Consider the following 11837-nt stretch of genomic DNA (forward strand, 5'->3'; position numbering starts at 1 on the left):
TGATGGTCTGAAAAGTGGTTTTCTACCTCGGCGAGAAGGATGTTGGATGCGGAAACAAGGTACCCCGAAATTGAGAAGTTGTGCCTCTGTCTATTTTTCACCCGCACCAAGATCCGACACATCTTGTCTGTCGCTGGAAATCATCGTCATATGCAAATCGGATGTCATCAAGCACATGCTCTGTCGGCTCCTGTCTCGAAAGGCCGACTCGGCAAATGGATGTTTGCGTTATCGGAATTTGATATCCGGTATCAACCTCGCGAAAGCGGTCAAGGGACAAGCGTTGGCCGATCTTATCGCCGAACGAATAAACACGGACGTCGCCGCACTATCTCGTGCGTGCATGGGCCATGTTCTTCGATGGATCGGTCCGTGAGGATGGTTGCGGCATCGGCGTGCTACTCGTGTCGCCTCGGGGGCAACATTTTCCTTCTCCATCGGGATATCTACCCCTTGCACCAACAACGTTGCCGAGTATGAAGCGATGTGCAAGGGAATGGAGTTGCTATTGGACGTCGGGGCGGAAGCGGTTGAGATTTTTGGAGACTCCAAATTGGTGATTTCTCAACTCACGGAAGAGTACAAGTGTGAGAGCGAGTCGCTCTTTCCATTATGGATACAATGCCGTGAGCTGATGACGCGGTTCAGATATATAAACTTCCATTGGATCCCAAGGTCGCAAAATACCGAGGCGAACGATCTTGCACAAACGGCGTCAGGATACAAGGACGTAGCCGATGGAGCCGATTTCCGGTGCAGATTCATGGAACCGGATGACTGGAGAGCCGATATCTTCAATTACTTGAAAGATTCGGCTCGGGGGGCACCTAAACGGATAAGTTATAAGGCCACGAAGTATGTACTGATTGGCGATGACATGTTCTACAGGACATTGGAAGGATTACTTCTCAAATGTTTGGGACCGGTCCGAGTCCAATCGGCTCTTGCATGAGGTGCATGAAGGTGCCTATGGAACTCACCAATCGGCTCATAAGATGAAGTGGGCTGATCAGGCGATCGGGATTTTATTGGCCCACCATGCTTGAAGATTGTTTCCAGTATTATAAAGGGTGTCAAGCATGTCAGAAGTTTGGGAGCATTCAGATGGTACCCGCATCAGCAATGAATCCTATCATCAAATCTTGGCCATTCCGAGGTTGGGGCATGGATATGATCGGCAAAATTCATCCTGCATCGAGCAAAGGCCATGAATGGGTTCTGGCCATTACAGATTATTTCACTAAATGGGTGGAGGCCGTCCCTATGAAGTCAGTAGCATCGAAAGATGTTATCGGTTCGTGTTGGAACATGTCATTCATAGATTCGGGATTCCCGGACTATCACGACCGATGGAGGTTCGGTCTTCGTTTCCAAGGAGTTTAGAAAATTCTGCGAGGATATGGGAATCAAGCTGATCCGATCGTCTCCATACTATGCTCAAGCAAATGGGCAGGCCGAAGCGTCCAACAAAAGCCTGATCAAGCTGATTAAGAGGAAAATCGACGAGCACCCTAGACGATGGCATGAGGTATTGTCGAAGCTTTGTGGGCTTATCGCATGTCGTGTCATGGAGCAATAAAAACCTCGCCATACCAGCTGGTCTATGGACAAGAAGGCTGTGTTACCCCGGGAAATCAAGGCTGGGTCGAGACGGATAACATTTCGGAATGATTTAATCGTCGAGGAATATGCAGCCACGATGAGCGACGAGCATTGAGGATGCAACGGAACTCAGACTATGGTCACTTGAGAAAATCAAGGAGAATAAAGCTAAGGTGGCTCGCGCATATAATAAGAAGGTTAAGCCAAAGGAGTTCCAGGTTGGTGATCTGGTATGCGAAGCTGTATTGCCATTAGGGACTAAGGACAAAGTGTATGGTAAATGGTCTCCAAATTGGCACGGCCCGTACAAAGTCGATCAAGTTTTAAAGGGGAATGCATACATGCTTGAGCAATTGGATGGTGTGAAGTTCCCAGTGGCCGTCAATGGCCAGCATCTCAAGAAGTATTTCCCAAGCATGTGGGATGACGAACAGTGAAATGTGGGGGCCGATCCATGAAATCGGCCAAGAAAAAAAAATTTGTATACAAGTCACAGCCGATGCACGGACATCGACTTAAGAATAAAACAGCCGATGCACGGACATCGACTTGAGAACAAAACAGCCGATGTACAGCCATCGACTTTAGAGTTGCAAGATGGCGTTTGAGGGTGAAAGGCCGATATGTCGCTATCGGTTCTTGGTGCGTTGACTTGTTTTGGCAGTCGGAAGATTTGAAATCGGACAAATGGAGAATCACATTGGACGAACGATTTTCATTGATTCGAGGAGGATATCTTACAAGAAAGAGCCGATGGCTCTCAAAAGGATCATCCGATGTCACTACTACTACTGGTCCTGCACTACTTCCTAAATCTACGGGCCGTTGCTGCCCTCGTCGTCGTCATCGCTGCCGCCGGCGCAGCTGCCGGCGGGCTCCTCGTCGCTGCTCCCGTAGCCCTCTACGGGAGCCTCGTCCTCCTCGTCATCGTCGCTGTCATCGTCGTCCCACCAGGTGCGGAGGCGCTTCGCCGGTGGGTAACCCTCGAGGGAGTCGTCGTCGTCGTCTTCCTCCTCCTCTTCCTCGGAGGAGGTGTAATCGTCCCAGGAGAACGAGTCGTCCTCGCTCTCCGATTCCAGTTCCCCATCAGCGAGGAACTGGAGGTCTTCATCTCCGCTGGTCAAGGACTTGTCGTCCTCGGACCAGACGGAGGAGGCGTGGTCCTCCTGGTCCCACTCCTCCGGGGCGTGCTCGTCGTGCGCCGCCATCTGAGCCGCCACCGGATCCCACTCTGGCGTGGGTTCGCGGGAGGAGGAGGAGGAGAAGGTCTGGGAGGAGAGATCCGACGAGGCGGAGGAGGAAGAGGAGGAAGACATTGCTTTGAGATTGGGGTTTGTTGGTGCCGATGGCCAGAACAGAGCAAGGGGATGAAGTGGCGAACTGTTTGGAGATGGGCCGTAATTGAGATGGGCTTGAAGAAGATGCACGTGGAGAATATCTGAAGCGGCCTTGCACGAGAGTTTGGGCTAAATTGCCCGTGTATCTGTATATTATTAGATCGTATTTAGAATTAAAAGATAGAGTTTGGCTCGTGCACGGTTGGGATTACTCCCACGTTAGAAAGTCTACGGACTATAAATATGTATCTAGGGTTATTGAGAAAGGAGGACAATCACGTTCACAACAAACACAAACCAGGCGCATCGCCACCACTTATTTCGAGGGTTTCTTCCGGGTAAGCATCATGCTGCCTAGATCGCATCTTGCGATCTAGGCAGTATACGTTTATTCGTTACCTTGTGTTACTCGTGCTGAAGCGTTGTTGATGGCGCGTAGCACTATTTATCGTAGATGTCTTGGGGCCTGCATTGATGCTTTTCTTATGCATATTTGCTTAGCAATGCCGTCCCTCGATATCTAGCTGTCCTTACATCTGAATAGGTGTAAGGGCAGCACCTTGCTTATTCGTTACTTAGTAGATCCAATCTGTTATAGTTGCTCCTTGTTTCAAGGATTAGTTTAATATCTGCATGATTAGGCCTTATGCTGGGGTTGGATGATCCGGTAGTGCGTGAGGTGTTGTTTTACCATTCCTATAAGGGATCTTCTGGGAATTGACTTAACGTTGGTTTTTAGGCCTCTTTTAGGGATAGTTTCCATCATCTTTCGTATCTGCTAGGCCCAACTACGCGTAGGATGTTCTGATTATGCGGTGAAAACCCTAAACTGTCGTAGATTGGTTTAGCTTTGTTTTGATCAAGCAGGATCCCCATGTCATCGTAAATCCAACGTGAACCATGGGGCGATCGGCTCTTTGAGCCGATCCACGAGGCAACCCGAGAGCCGATCGGGCTCGTATTTAATGTTTACGTGTCTACCATGCAGGAGACTAGTTGAAGCAATCCAACACCTTCCTGATCAGGTATAGGTCAGGTGGCACGCCCTTTCAACCGCCAGGACGTGTGCTGGGACTTTGCGGGACGACGCGAGGCGCCAGGGCCCACTAAGCGGTCTTGGGAGTCTCCCGGCTCTTCGTGTTGCTTAACCACTGCTCGCCGGTGAGTTTTGGCAGGCAACACAATGATCTATTATGCACTCTAAGGTTATTTAAATATGAACATCGAATGTTGTGGAGCTTGTTAACTCCGGCATTGAGGTGCTCTTGTAGCTCTACACAATTAATGGTGTTTGTCATCCAACAAGAGAGTGTAGAGTGGTTTTATTATGTGATCAATGTTGAGAGTGTCCACTAGTGAAAGTATGATCCCTAGGCCTTGTTTCCAAACATCGAATCTCCGTTTATTTACTGTTCTGTTGCATGTTTACTCGCTGCCATATTCTATTTAGATTGCTATTACCACTCATATACATCCGTACTACTTGTATTTCACTATCTCTTCGCCGAACTAGTGCACCTATACATCTGACAAGTGTATTAGGTGTGTTGGGGACACAAGAGACTTCTTGTATCGTGATTGCAGTGGTTGCTTGAGAGGGATATCTTTGACCTCTTCCTCCCCGAGTTCGATAAACCTTGGGTGATCCACTTAAGGGAAACTTGCTGCTGTTCTACAAACCTCTGCTCTTGGAGGCCCAACACTGTCTACAGGAATAGAAGCGTGCGTAGACATCAAGCACTTTTCTGGCGCCGTTGCCGGGGACGAATCAAGACACTCCATCAAGCCCGTCAACCGCCATCAAACCTCCCACGTCAACCACGCGCCAGTTGTGGACAGCAAGCACTTTTCTGGCGCCGTTGCCGGGGAGGTAAGGTAAAATGCACTCATACTCCGGTCCCAGGTAACTGAGTACTTTTCTGTTGCCGTTGTGTGTGTGCTCGAAGCTATTTCCTTTAGATCCTGCAATTGCATCTTTTTGTTTCTTGTTAAACACTAGTAAGGCATAATGGAAAACATCTGTGAGCTTTTTAAACTATTTCCTAGTCAAGACATGAATGGTTTAATGCGAAAATTAAAAAACCTATGGAACCTTATTTGCATGCTAGTAGTAATATTAGTATGAACGCTTTGAACACCATTGTTGATAATGATATAGAAAATTCTAAGCTTGGGGAGGTCGGTTTTGATGAAAATGATCTCTTTAGCCCTCCGGGTATTGAGGAGAAAGTTTATGTTGATTATGATATGCCTCCCATATATGATGATTATAATGATAGTGGTCTTCTGGTGCCGCCTACTATGGAGGATAAAGTTTATTATGATGATACTATACCTCCTATATTTGATGATGAGAATAAGAATGATAGCTACTTTATTGAATTTGCTCCCACTACAACTAATAAAATTGATTATGCTTATGTGGAGAGTAATAATTTTATGCATGAGACTCATGATAAGAATGTTTCATTTGATAGTTATATTGTTGAGTTTGTTCATGATGCTACTGAAAATCTTTATGAGAGAGGAAAATATGGTTGTAGAAATTTTCGTGTTACTAAAACACCTCTCTTTTTGCTGAAAATCTTGAAGTTACACTTGTTTTATCTTTCTATGCTTCTTGCATTATGCTTCATGAACTTGTTTATTTACAAGATTCCTTTTCATAGGAAGTGGGTTAGACTTAAAAGTGTTTCTAATTTGCTTCTTGATGCTCTCTTTTGCTTCAACTCTTATTTCTTGGGAGTGCATCATTAAAATTGCTGAGCCCATCTTAATGGCTATAAAGAAAGCACTTCTTGGAAGATAACCCATGTTTTTATTTTGCTACAGTACTTTTGTTTTATATTTGAGTCTTGGAAGTTGTTACTACTGTAGCAACCTCTCCTTATCTTTATTTTGTTGCATTGTTGTGCCAAGTAAAGTCTTTGATAGCAAGGTTCATACTAGATTTGGATTATTGCGCAGAAACAGATTTCTTTCTGTCACGAATTTGGGCAGGGTTCTCTCGTAGGTAACTCGGAAAAATCTGCCAATTTACGTGCGTGATCCTCGGATATGTACGCAACTTTCATTCAATTTGAGCATTTTCATCTGAGCAAGTCCAAGTGCCTCTAAAAATTCGTCTTTACTGGACCGTTCCGTTTTGACAGATTCTGCCTTTTATTTCGCATTGCCTCTTTTGCTGTGTTGGATGGATTTCTTTGTTCCATTAACTTCCAGTAGCTTTGGGCAATGTCCAGAAGTGTTAAGAATGATTGAGTTACCTCTGAACATGTGAATTTTTGATTATGCACTAACTCTCTAATGAGTTTGTTTTGAGTTTGGTGTGGAGGAAGTTTTCAAGGGTCTAGAGAGGAGGATGATATACTATGATCAAGAAGAGTGAAAAGTCTAAGCTTGGGTATGCCCCCGTGGTTCATCCCTGCATATTTCAAGAAGACTCAAGCGTCTAAGCTTGGGGATGCCCAAGGCATCCCCTTCTTCATCAACAATTTATCAGGTTTCTTCTCTTGAAACTATATTTTTATTCGGTCACATCTTATGTGCTTTACTTGGAGCGTCTATTTGTTTTTGTTTTGTTTGAATAAATTCATGCTTGTGTGGGAGAGAGACACGCTCCGCTGTTGCATATGAACACTGGTGTTCTTAGTTCTATCTTTAATGTTCATGGCGAAGGTTGAAACTGCTTCGTTTATTGCTATTTGGTTGGAAACAGAAAATGTTGCATGTGGTAATTGGTATAATGTCTTGAATAATTTGATACTTGGCAATTGTTGTGCTCATATAGATCATGTTTAAGCTCTTGCATCATGTACTTTGTACCCATTAATGAAGAACTACATAGAGCTTGTTAAAATTTGGTTTGCATGATTGGTCTCTAGAGTCTAGATATTTTCTGGTTAAGGTGTTTGAACAACAAGGAAGACGATGTAAAGTCTTATAATACTTACAATATGTTCATATGTGAGTCTTGTTGCACCGTTTTATACTTGAGTTTGCTTCAAACAACCTTGCTAGCCTAGCCTTGTATTGAGAGGAATTCTTCTCGTGCATCCAAATCCTTGAGCCAAAAACTATGTCATTTGTGTCCACCATACCTACCTACTACATGGTATTTCTCTGTCATTCCAAGCAAATACTTCATGTGCTACCTTTAAACAATTCAAAAGCTATTATCTCTTATTTGTGTCAATGTTTTATAGCTCATGAGGAAGTATGTGGTGTTTATCTTTCGATCTTGTCATTTACTTCTGACGTACTTTCACAATGGACTAGTGACTTCATCCGCTTATCCAATAACTTTGCAAAAAGAGCTGGCAATGGGGTTCCCAGCCCCTATTAATTAACTTGCATTAATAATTCTCTTCACATGTTTTGCTCTGATTCATCAGTAAGCAACTTAATTTTGCAAATAGACACTCCTTCATGGTATGTGATTGTTGGAAGGCACCCGAGGATTCGGTTAGCCATGGCTTGTGAAAGCAAAAGGTTGGAAGGAGTGTCATCCATAAATAAAATAAAAAACTAAACTAAAGTACATGTGTAAACAAAAGAGAAAGAGGGATGATCTACCTTGCTGGTAGAGATAACGTCCTTCATGGGAGCCGCTCTTGAAAGTTTGGTTGATAAGGTAGTTAGAGTACCCGCTACCATTCGTTGACAACAACAAACACCTCTCAAAACTTTACTTTTATGCTCTCTATATGATTTCAAAACTTAAAAAGCTCTAGCACATGATTTAATCCCCGCTTCCCTCTCGCGAATGGCCTTTCTTTTACTTTATGTTGAGTCGAGTTTACCCACTTCTTTCTATCTTAGAAGCAAACACTTGTATCAACTCGTGTGCATTGATTCTTACATGTTTACCTATTGCACTTGTTATATTGCTTTATGTTGACAACTATCCATGAGATATACATGTTACAAGTTGAAAGCAATTGCTGAAACTTAATCATCCTTTGTGTTGCTTCAATGCCTTTTACTTTGAATCTATTGCTTTATGAGTTAACTCTTATGCAAGTCCTATTGATGCTTGAAAAGTCTTTGCTATATGATTCATTTGTTTACTCATTATCTTCATCATTGGTTCGAATCGCTGCATTCATCTCATATGCTTTACAATAGTATGATCAAGATTATGTAAGTAGCATGTCACTACAGAAATTATTCTTTTTATCGTTTACCTACTCGAGGACGAGTAGGAACTAAGCTTGGGGATGCTTGATACGTCTCAAACGTATCTATAATTTCTTATGTTCCATGCTAGTTTTATGACAATACCTACATGTTTTGTTCACACTTTATATCGTTTTGATGCGTTTTCCGGAACTAACCTATTGACGAGATGCCGAAGTGCCGGCTCTCGTTTTCCGCTGTTTTTGGTTTCGAAATCCTAGTAAGGAAATATTCTCAGAATTGGACGAAATCAACGCCCCAGCATCTTAGAATTCCACGAAGCTTCCAGAACACCCGAGAGGGACCAGAGGAGGGCCACAGGGCCACCAGACAGTAGGGCGGCGCGGCCCAAGGGGGGCGCCCCCCTATTGTGTGGCGCCCCCGTAACCCTTCCGACTCCGCCTCTTCGCCTATAAGAAGCCCCCTGACCTAAATCTTCGATACGGAAAAGCCACGGTACGAGAAACCTTCCAGAGCCGCCGCCATCGCGAAGCCAAGATCTGGGGGACAGAAGTCTCTGTTCCGGCACGCCGCCGGGACGGGGAAGTGCCCCCGAAAGGCTTCTCCATCGACACCACCGCCATCTTCATCAACGCTGCTGTCTCCCATGAGGAGGGAGTAGTTCTCCATCGAGGCTAAGGGCCGTACCGGTAGCTATGTGGTTAATCTCTCTCCTATGTACTTCAATACAATGATCTCATGAGCTGCCTTACATGATTAAGATTCATATGAGTTTTGTATCACTATTCATCTATGTGTTACTCTGGTGATGTTATTAAAGTACTCTATTCCTCCTTCATGATGTAATGGTGACAGTGTGTGCATCATGTAGTTCTTGGCGTAGGTTATGATTGTAATCTCTTGTAGATTATGGAGTTAACTATTACTATGATAGTATTGATGTGATCTATTCCTCCTTCATAGTGTGATGATGACAGTGTGCATGCTATGTTAGTACTTGGTATAATTGCAATGATCTATTATGCACTCTAAGGTTATTTAAATATGAACATCGAATGTTGTGGAGCTTGTTAACTCTGGCATTGAGGTGCTCTTGTAGCCCTACACAATTAATGGTGTTTGTCATCCAACAAGAGAGTGTAGAGTGGTTTTATTATGTGATCAATGTTGAGAGTGTCCACTAGTGAAAGTATGATCCCTAGGCCTTGTTTCCAAACATCGAATCTCCGTTTATTTATCGTTCCGTTGCATGTTTACTCGCTGCCATATTCTATTCAGATTGCTATTACCACTCATATACATCCATACTACTTGTATTTCACTATCTCTTCGCCGAACTAGTGCACCTATACATCCGACAAGTGTATTAGGTGTGTTGGGGACACAAGAGACTTCTTGTATCGTGATTGCGGTGGTTGCTTGAGAGGGATATCTTTGACCTCTTCCTCCCCGAGTTCGATAAACCTTGGGTGATCCACTTAAGGGAAACTTGCCGTCGTTCTACAAACCTCTGCTCTTGGAGGCCCAACACTGTCTACAGGAATAGAAGCGTGCGTAGACATCAAGCACTTTTCTGGCACCATTGCCGGGGACGAATCAAGACACTCCATCAAGCCCGTCAACCGCCATCAAACCTCCCACGTCAACCACGCGCCAGTTGTGGACAGCACTCCCGGACCGTGGGCTATCTCTAACCGACTCGAAACATGCGCGCGACGTGGGCGTGCCCCACGTTGCCTAGGTTTTCCTGAGCCTATATAATCTCTTGTCCGGCTACCGCAGAAAGATATCTAATACACGAGTTAGGGTTTCCACCTCTCTCTGCTTGCACCGCCATCGTAGCCTACTCCATCCCGCGCGCCGACGTGCATCGGCGAACGGGAGAGCATGTCTCCGGAACCGCTCGTTCTTGCGATCCTGTACGGGAGAGGGCGAATTAGGTTTTTGGGAAGCGCTCTGCGTGACTGCTCAACCTCTTCATCACGGGTCACCTTCCGTCCAAGTCGGGCGGTGCTGCCTACCGTCGTCTTCAACACCGTCTACTTCGACCCATCGTCCCTGTTGTAAACAACGTTGTCATCAACAACGTTACTGCTGCGACATCATCGGCTACACCTCCACCACCACCTCCACCAGATCGGTATGTGTGAGATATCTCGATCTGTTTAGCGATGGATGCTTTACCGTTTGCGTTGCTGCTACTCATGTTGATTAATGCATCTAGTATGTTCGAGTTTCACATGTTAGTAGTTGTTGTCATTATGTTTTATATTCTGGAATTAATCATGGAAATTGTGCCTAATTTTCCAACAATCCAAAAACCTAATTGTAGGCAATTTCCTGAGTTAACAATGGCTGGTTTTGCTGATGCACTGAGGCCGAATAAGTTTACCGATGTGCACTTTAAGAGGTGGCAGGTTAAGGCCACGCTCTGGCTTACTCATATGAAAGTGTTCGAAGTTAGTGATGGTTTACCTGAAGGAACTATATCTGACCAATATCAGAACAAGTTCAAGGAAAACAATACTCTCTTCATCGGATGCGTTCTGAGTATTCTTGTTGATCGTCTGTGTGATGTGTACATGCACATAACAGATGGTAAAGAGCTCTGGGATGCACTGAATGCTAAATTCGGTGCAACCGATGCATACAGATGAACTGTACATCATGGAGAGCTTCCATGACATCAGGATGGTAAACAACTGTTCTGTTATCGAACAAGCTCATGAGATACAGTGCATTGCGAAAGAGCTTGAACTCCTTAAGTGTGCCTTACCTGACAAGTTTATGGCTGGATGCATTATCGCTAAGTTGCCCCCTTTATGGAGGAACTTTGCCACAACTCTCAAACACAAGAGATAGGAGATATCAGTTGAAATCTGATAGCGTCTCTTGATGTTGGGGAGAAAGCTCGGGCTAAGGATCTACTGAGAAAGGAGAGGGTCAGTCTAGCGCCAACATGGTGCAGAAGAAACCCTACAACAAGAACAAAGGGAATAACAAGCCCTCCTTCAATAAGCCTATGAAGACTACAACCTTCAAGAAGAAGAAGATGATAAACAAAGCAGATTCGAGCTGCTTTACCCGTGGAGAGACCGGCCACTTTTCTAAGGACCTGTCCGGAGAGGGCAGACCGCAAGAAAAGGTGAGGCGAGTCAACACGGTGACCGCTAGCAATGCCGATGGGTACGGTAATCTCTTTATCGTTCTTTCGGTATTTCAATCTCCATGTTGGTGGATTGATACAGGTGCTAATGTTCATGTGTGTGCTGACATATCCATGTTCACTTCTTACCAGGTCACCCGGGATTCTTCCGTCTTGATGGGGAATGGATCACATGCTTCTGTTCGTGGTGTTGGCACGGTAGATCTGAAGTTCACTTCGGGGAAGATCGTGCAGCTAAGGAACGTGCATCATGTCCCTACTATGAACAAGAATCTCGTTAGCGGCTCCCTTCTATGCAGAGATGGGTTTAAGGTTGTTTTAGAGTCGAATAAAGTAGTTGTTTTCAATTTTGGACAATTTATTGGTAAAGGCTATGAGTGCGGAGGCTTGTTCCGCTTTTCGCTTTCCGATTTCAGTAATAAGTCTGTGAACCATATTTGTGGCAATGTTAGTGATGATACCAGTGTATGGCATTCTCGTTTATGTCACATTAATTTTGGTTTAATGTCTCGGCTATCCAGTTTGAGTTTAATTCCGAATTTCACCATTGCCAAAGGTTCTATGTGCCATAGTTGTGTGCAATCAAAGCAACC

This window comes from Lolium rigidum, chromosome 5 (genome assembly GCF_022539505.1).
Source record: "Lolium rigidum isolate FL_2022 chromosome 5, APGP_CSIRO_Lrig_0.1, whole genome shotgun sequence".
In the NCBI taxonomy this organism is placed as follows: Eukaryota; Viridiplantae; Streptophyta; class Magnoliopsida; order Poales; family Poaceae; genus Lolium; species Lolium rigidum.